The following is a 7,049-nucleotide window of genomic DNA, read 5'->3' as shown; positions in this document are numbered from 1 at the left end:
TAAACCCTCCAATACCGGAAGATGAACTACTCCTCATAATTAAACAAAATTTAAGAATGGAATTAAAGGGGTTACTGATTGTTTTACCAACGCAAACGTTGGCTGATTTGCAAGATGTTTGCTTACAAATAGAAAAAACTTTTGATTAAGATCAGCCCCTCTCATTCCAAGACAACCCAAATCCTGCCCCACAACAAAATAGGGATGTTAGAGAGCCATCACTACAACAGATCCCACCATATCTAGCCCCCAGAAAAAAAGTAAATCAAGGGAACATCCCGAACAGGGGAACTCATACTAACATGGACATCCCGCATGGGAACAATAACAATCCCCATCAGGAAGGATATTACAATCCTCCTCCTGTCCAAAATGATCCCCAAAGATATCGAGCTCCCTTCCCGAGGCCAAATTCCCAACCAAGGCAATCCCACCTTACGTCTAGACCTCCACGAACAAGAAGCCTACCCAGAGATTTTTCTTACCAAACTCGGGTCTTTGAGAGAAGGAATCTTGAAGTTAAGCCTCGAGAGAACCATCCTCAACAAAATGAAATGCAACTCGTCCCAAGACGTCCACATAATCAAGTCCAGGAGAACCAAGATCCTCCGAGAGTCACTCAGGACGACCGACCAGTCACTTGTTTCAACTGCGGTGGCTTACGTCACTATGCCAGTGAATGTCCGTCACCAAGGGTGGTGAGACAAAGAGGTCCGTTTCCGGGAAACGCCAACCCGGGGGGATTCCCAGAGGACGTCTCCCTCCCGCCAACCAATAGTCCCACAGGAAGAAAACCGAATTGTGGCAAGACCACCGTTACAATTGGCCACAATTCGACGAAGAAGAAGACCCCGCAAAAGAAATCCACACCTAATAAACATTAACTTTGAACATACAACCCTACAAACTAGAATAGATAATGGTGCAGAAGTTTCCATGATTAGTTTAGACCAATGGCGGGTCATACAAAGATTTCGAGGCGATGTCAGATTAGAACGGAACTCGGAAAAATCAGAGTGTATCGTAATGGGAAATGGGCAATACTCTTTCACTAAAGGCTCTACCGTATTAGATTTCGAAATTAAATTCGAACAAGATATCACGAGGAGGTTTAGTCAGGAGTTCCACATCGTTCCTTCACTTCTCTGCGATGCAATCTTAGGTCAAGATTTTCTAGAAGACGGGAAAACTATTATTGATTTTGGAAACTTAACCTGTAACATTGGTGGACTAGTATTGAAATTCGTAGAAATAACAGAAGATAAACTTCCTCCCTCACCTCAAATGGTCTCTAACGTTAATGAAGCGGATGAATCAACCTCTCTCTCATATAAGCAGATGAGAGAGTTGAAAGAACTCCTTCTCCGATTCCCAGAACTGTTTAGTGATAAGCTAGGAAGAACCAGCTTAGTGGTTCACGAAATACACACCGGAAATGGGGCACGTAATTAACGAAACCGGAATTTACATAGATCCTTCCAAGGTTGATGCCATCAAGAAATACCCTCAGCCAAAGACACTGAGACATCTCCAAAGATTCCTTGGAATGGCCGGATGGCATCATAGATTCATACCTCACTATTCAAAACTAGCCACTCCACTCAATAAATTGAAGAAGAAAGGCGTTAAGTTCATATGGGTTCCTGATCAAGAGGAATCTTTTCAGAAAATCAAAGAGGCCATCTGCAGTTCACCTCCATTGGCCGCGTATAAACCAGATGCGCCGAGCATATTAACAACAGATGCGTCAGACGCCGGCTTAGGAGCGATGCTCTCTCAAGTTCAAGAGGGAATCGAAATCCCGATAGCATACGCCAGCCGAAATCTCCGAAATGCGGAAGCAAAGTACAGTACTTCCGAAAAGGAATGTCTAGCGATCTATTGGGCCATTGGACATTTCCGCCCTTACCTGGAAAGTAAACCTTTTACAGTCGTAACAGATCACAAGGCGTTACAATGGCTATTTAGACTCAAAGAACCAAACTCGAAACTTGTCAGATGGGCAATGTATCTACAGACGTTCGATTTCAAGGTTCAACATAAGAAGGGAGTCGAAAACGTCGTAGCCGACGCCCTCTCGCGAGCTCAAATAGGACTGTTCGCCATGTCGGTAGCCTCCACTATGGAAGAAGATAATCAGATCACGTCATCGGAAGAATCGACCGTACCATCGGATCATTCACACGTCGCGTACATTTTACCACCTTACCCTCACGCGATTTTTTATATCTTTGATCGCGATGATATCATTACCGCTCAAGGGGAAGATCCTGTTATTCGCGAAATCATTGAACAACTTCGACCAGATAATCCTCCAGACAACGCAGATTACAAGATGGTATACAACCTCTTGTACCGAAAAGCGCCGGGAGTTCGTCCAGCGAGGATTTATCTACCACAATCTCTCAGAAGAGAAGCCTTGAGACTCTTACATGATCATCCTCTATCTGCCCATAGAGGAAAATACAAGACAAGAGAAAAAGATGGACACAGATATTGTTGGCCCGATCTCGATAAGGACGTCAGACAATACGTCAAGGAATGCGTCCTTTGCCAACAGTATAAGATCAGTAACCGTAGGACTCATGGTCTTATGATATCTACAGTTTCGACTGGACCCTTCGACAAAATAGATTGGAGGTAAAGCAACATACGCCTGATGAGGCGCTGTCAAAGGCTTAGCGCCTTTAATTAATTAATTAATTAAATTAAGAACCTAATTACTCGAAATTATACAAAAAAAAGCCATTTACTGGATGAAAAATTGCTCTAAAATAGTCTATGCACTGCGGACAGAAGTACCACATACCCAATCTTAATTATTTATCAACCCTATATTGATTAATTTAATAATATTACATCAATTAGTTTTAATTTCTGCCTTAGTGGACACATTTCCTTGAACATCTGTGTTCGGCAGAGTAAACATCTTTACAGGCGCTCATTGAAAACCACTGGGATTTCAAAACCCTATAGGATGGCTAGATTTATCTTGATTTCCCAATACACCATTTTCAAAAGTCTGGAAGTAAAATAGAGTCTGATGTGTTGAGTACCTTGTTTTCTTACGCGGACAACAAATTAATTAAGATAAGTCTTCTTACAATACGTAACAAATTTTGACTGGTGACATTTAAGCCCTATTTAACGTCTTTGCGTCCACATAAATATTCAATGTTCCGTCTAAACTCTATATATAAGCAGACGACACTGCAACCGACTTCGCCCCATTTTGAAAACAGTAGACCTATTTGAAATCGTCGGATTAATCAACTTTTGTTGGGTAATGCATAAAGGGTATCGAGGAAGTGGGCTTATGAAGGAATAAAAGGCTTGTCAATAAGTGTATCGAGGCTTCTCTGCACGCGCTCTGCCATATTTCGAAGTTGGGTAATCTGCAGCTGGTAACCAATGGCAACCGAAGCGACCGGTTCGGAAGGTCCTTGAAAACAGCTTTCAGCTCTCTTTTTCTATTTGTTAACCCCGAATCAGCCTTTTCGTTCGGCCTTCCTTGGTTCTCAGGACTGTTATTGTTTGAAAATTTAATGATTCCATTAGGGCTTATCTCTCCCTTAAGTAACTATAGTTTTTTTGATTTCATTTCCAAGAAGAATTCGTCATCCCGCCCACAGTTCATCACATTTAATCACAGATTTATCAACTTGTAATCTTGAGGCGCTGTCAAAGGCTTAGCAATTCAGACTAAATAGGAAGATGGAAGTCCTGCAAAATTAACCACCGAATGTAGGACTTCAATACTCGCTTCCGTCGTTCTCGAACTAGCTCGAGCTGTAAGTCTGTAGCACTACGAAGTATGGGTAGTCTCATACTTTTGGAACATATCTTATTAACTTATGATATCAGTAACACTAGGGAAATCAAGTTCATTAGAAGTAGTTTGGTTCAGTTCTTCACAAGGGTTGGGACTTGTGCTAACACCTAGCCATTAAGCCTATTAAGAACTTCTTATTGTATACCTGTAACCTTTATAATTAACTTCTTATTGAGCATCGTTTAATTAAAATTGATAGTTGCAATATAACTGGTTAAAAAGAAATGCCTTCAAGGAGATGTTTTATTTGAGTGGGCATCTACATAGACTTCAGATCCTTAAAACATCCCGGGCAACGCCGGGTTTCTTGGCTAATGCAGATTTAATAGGAAACACATTTTTGTTTATATCTTAGTTACGCTTAATATAGTGTTGTTATTTTATCTTGGGAGAACTACCTAATCCAAACAGTAAAAAACTAATTTTGTCACAGGCTGGATTCGAGCCTGTGCAAAAACCTGAAGCTGATCTACTGCAAATCGCTTACTGGCCACTTTAAATTAAATATGTTTATTTGTATCAATGGCAAATAGAGATAAAATGGAGTGAGATAGTATGGACATATGTCAGCAAAGAGGGTACAAAGAGGCTACCCTCTTTGCTTGGCTGGAGTGTTCTCGCTTTGGAAGTCTTTCTCTGCACTCTTATTGGTTGAAATGCGGTGAACCGGATATAAAGAGTGAACTATAACCTGAGGATAAAGCAGTACAGCGAGAACTCCCACAATGCCTTGCCCAAGCAGTTAGCTTCAACTCCTAATCTCTTTGATGTTAGCTGCTTCAGAATAAGCGTGTTTAATTTTGATTTAATTAGAGAGTGGGTGAGCCGATCCTGAATGTAATGCAATATCAGGTCGACTCGTGGCGAAGTCGGGCAAGCCCGTTAAACTTCGCCCAGTTCCAAAAATGGAGTTAATATCGAAGGGTCCCAATGGAACCCGATCAGATATTAAGCTGATCAGAACCGATACTACACATGATCTTAGCCAAAAGGCCGAGAAGCGATACTAATTGCACGGTTAATTAAGCTTAAATATTTCATTAATTATCGCTAATTAATTAATTAAATTATGAACCTAATTACTCGAAATTATACAAAAAAAGCTATTTACTGGATGAAAAATTGCTCTAAAATAGTCTATGCACTGCGGACAGAAGTACCACATACCCAATCTTAATTATTTATCAACCCTATATTGATTAATTTAATAATATTACATCAATTAGTTTTAATTGCTGCCTTAGTGGACACATTTCCTTGAACATCTGTGTTCGGCAGAGTAAACATCTTTACAGGCGCTCATTGAAAACCACTGGGATTTCAAAACCCTATAGGATGGCTAGATTTATCTTGATTTCCCAATACACCATTTTTCAAATTCTGGAAGTAAAATAGAGTCTGATGTGTTGAGTACCTTGTTTTCTTACGCGGACAACAAATTAATTAAGATTTAATTAAGATAAGTCTTCTTACAATACGTAACAAATTTTGACTGGTGACTTTCAAGCCCTATTTAACGTCTTTCCGTCCCCATAAATATTCAATGTTCCGTCTAAACTCTATATATAAGCAGACGACACTGCGATCGACTTCGCCCCATTTTGAAAACAGTAGACCTATTTGATATCGTCGGATTAATCAACTTTTGTTGGGTAATGCATAAAGGGTATCGAGGAAGTGGGCTTATGAAGGAATAAAAGGCTTGTCATTAAGTGTATCGACGCTTCTCTGCACGCGCTCTGCCATATTTCGAAGTTGGGTAATCTGCAGCTGGTAACCAATGGCAACCGAAGCGACCGGTTCGGAAGGTCCTTGAAAACAGCTTTCAGCTCTCTTTCTCTATTTGTTAACCCCGAATCAGCCTTTTCGTTCGGCCTTCCTTGGTTCTCAGGACTGTTATTGTTTGAAAGTTTAATGATTCCATTAGGGCTTATCTCTCCCTTAAGTAACTTTAGTTTTTTTTATTTCATTTCCAAGAAGAATTCGTCATCCCTCCCAAAGTTCATCACATTTAATCACAGATTTATCAACTTGTAATCTTATTTCAGATTGTTTTTTCTTCATGACCTACACAGTTGCAATTGGTTACAGAATATGAATGGTCAAACTGTATCAACGTTAACCATAAGTTCATAAGATATGTTCCATAATAAGTTTTCAAACTCCTGGATACAAACTGGAGTTTGACAAGAAGTGATTGAAGTAGGTCATAGATTGGAGGTAAAGCAACATACGCCTGATGAGGCGCTGTCAAAGGCTTAGCAATTCAGACTAAATAGGAAGATGGAAGTCCTGCAAAATTAACCACCGAATGTAGGACTTCAATACTCGCTTCCGTCGTTCTCGAACTAGCTCGAGCTGTAAGTCTGTAGCACTATACGAAGTATGGTAGTCTCATACTTTTGGAACATATCTTATTAACTTATGATATCAGTAACACTAGGGAAATCAAGTTCATTAGAAGTAGTTTGGTTCAGTTCTTCACAAGGGTTGGGACTTGTGCTAACACCTAGCCATTAAGCCTATTAAGAACTTCTTATTGTATACCTGTAACCTTTATAATTAACTTCTTATTGAGCATCGTTTAATTAAAATTGATAGTTGCAATATAACTGGTTAAAAAGAAATGCCTTCAAGGAGATGTTTTATTTGAGTGGGCATCTACATAGACTTCAGATCCTTAAAACATCCCGGGCAACGCCGGGTTTCTTGGCTAATGCAGATTTAATAGGAAACACATTTTTGTTTATATCTTAGTTACGCTTAATATAGTGTTGTTATTTTATCTTGGGAGAACTACCTAATCCAAACAGTAAAAAACTAATTTTGTCACAGGCTGGATTCGAGCCTGTGCAAAAACCTGAAGCTGATCTACTGCAAATCGCTTACTGGCCACTTTAAATTAAATATGTTTATTTGTATCAATGGCAAATAGAGATAAAATGGAGTGAGATAGTATGGACATATGTCAGCAAAGAGGGTACAAAGAGGCTACCCTCTTTGCTTGGCTGGAGTGTTCTCGCTTTGGAAGTCTTTCTCTGCACTCTTATTGGTTGAAATGCGGTGAACCGGATATAAAGAGTGAACTATAACCTGAGGATAAAGCAGTACAGCGAGAACTCCCACAATGCCTTGCCCAAGCAGTTAGCTTCAACTCCTAATCTCTTTGATGTTAGCTGCTTCAGAATAAGCGTGTTTAATTTTGATTTAATTAGAG

General features: G+C 39.9%; 1 non-coding gene across 1 annotated transcript; it reads right to left on the bottom strand.

Annotated features, from left to right (window-relative positions):
* Nucleotides 1-4,647: 4,647 nt before the first annotated feature.
* LOC149704913 (U2 spliceosomal RNA) lies at nucleotides 4,648-4,837 on the bottom strand. The gene has a single exon (XR_016381645.1). It is a non-coding gene; the product is annotated as a U2 spliceosomal RNA (small nuclear RNA).
* Between the last annotated feature and the right edge of the window lie 2,212 nt (nucleotides 4,838-7,049).

This window comes from Phalangium opilio, unplaced genomic scaffold (assembly GCF_054372755.1).
Source record: "Phalangium opilio isolate 3A_F unplaced genomic scaffold, DU_Popi_V2 ptg000015l_1, whole genome shotgun sequence".
Classification (NCBI taxonomy): Eukaryota; Metazoa; Arthropoda; class Arachnida; order Opiliones; family Phalangiidae; genus Phalangium; species Phalangium opilio.
This window is presented reverse-complemented; position numbering and strand designations above follow the sequence as displayed.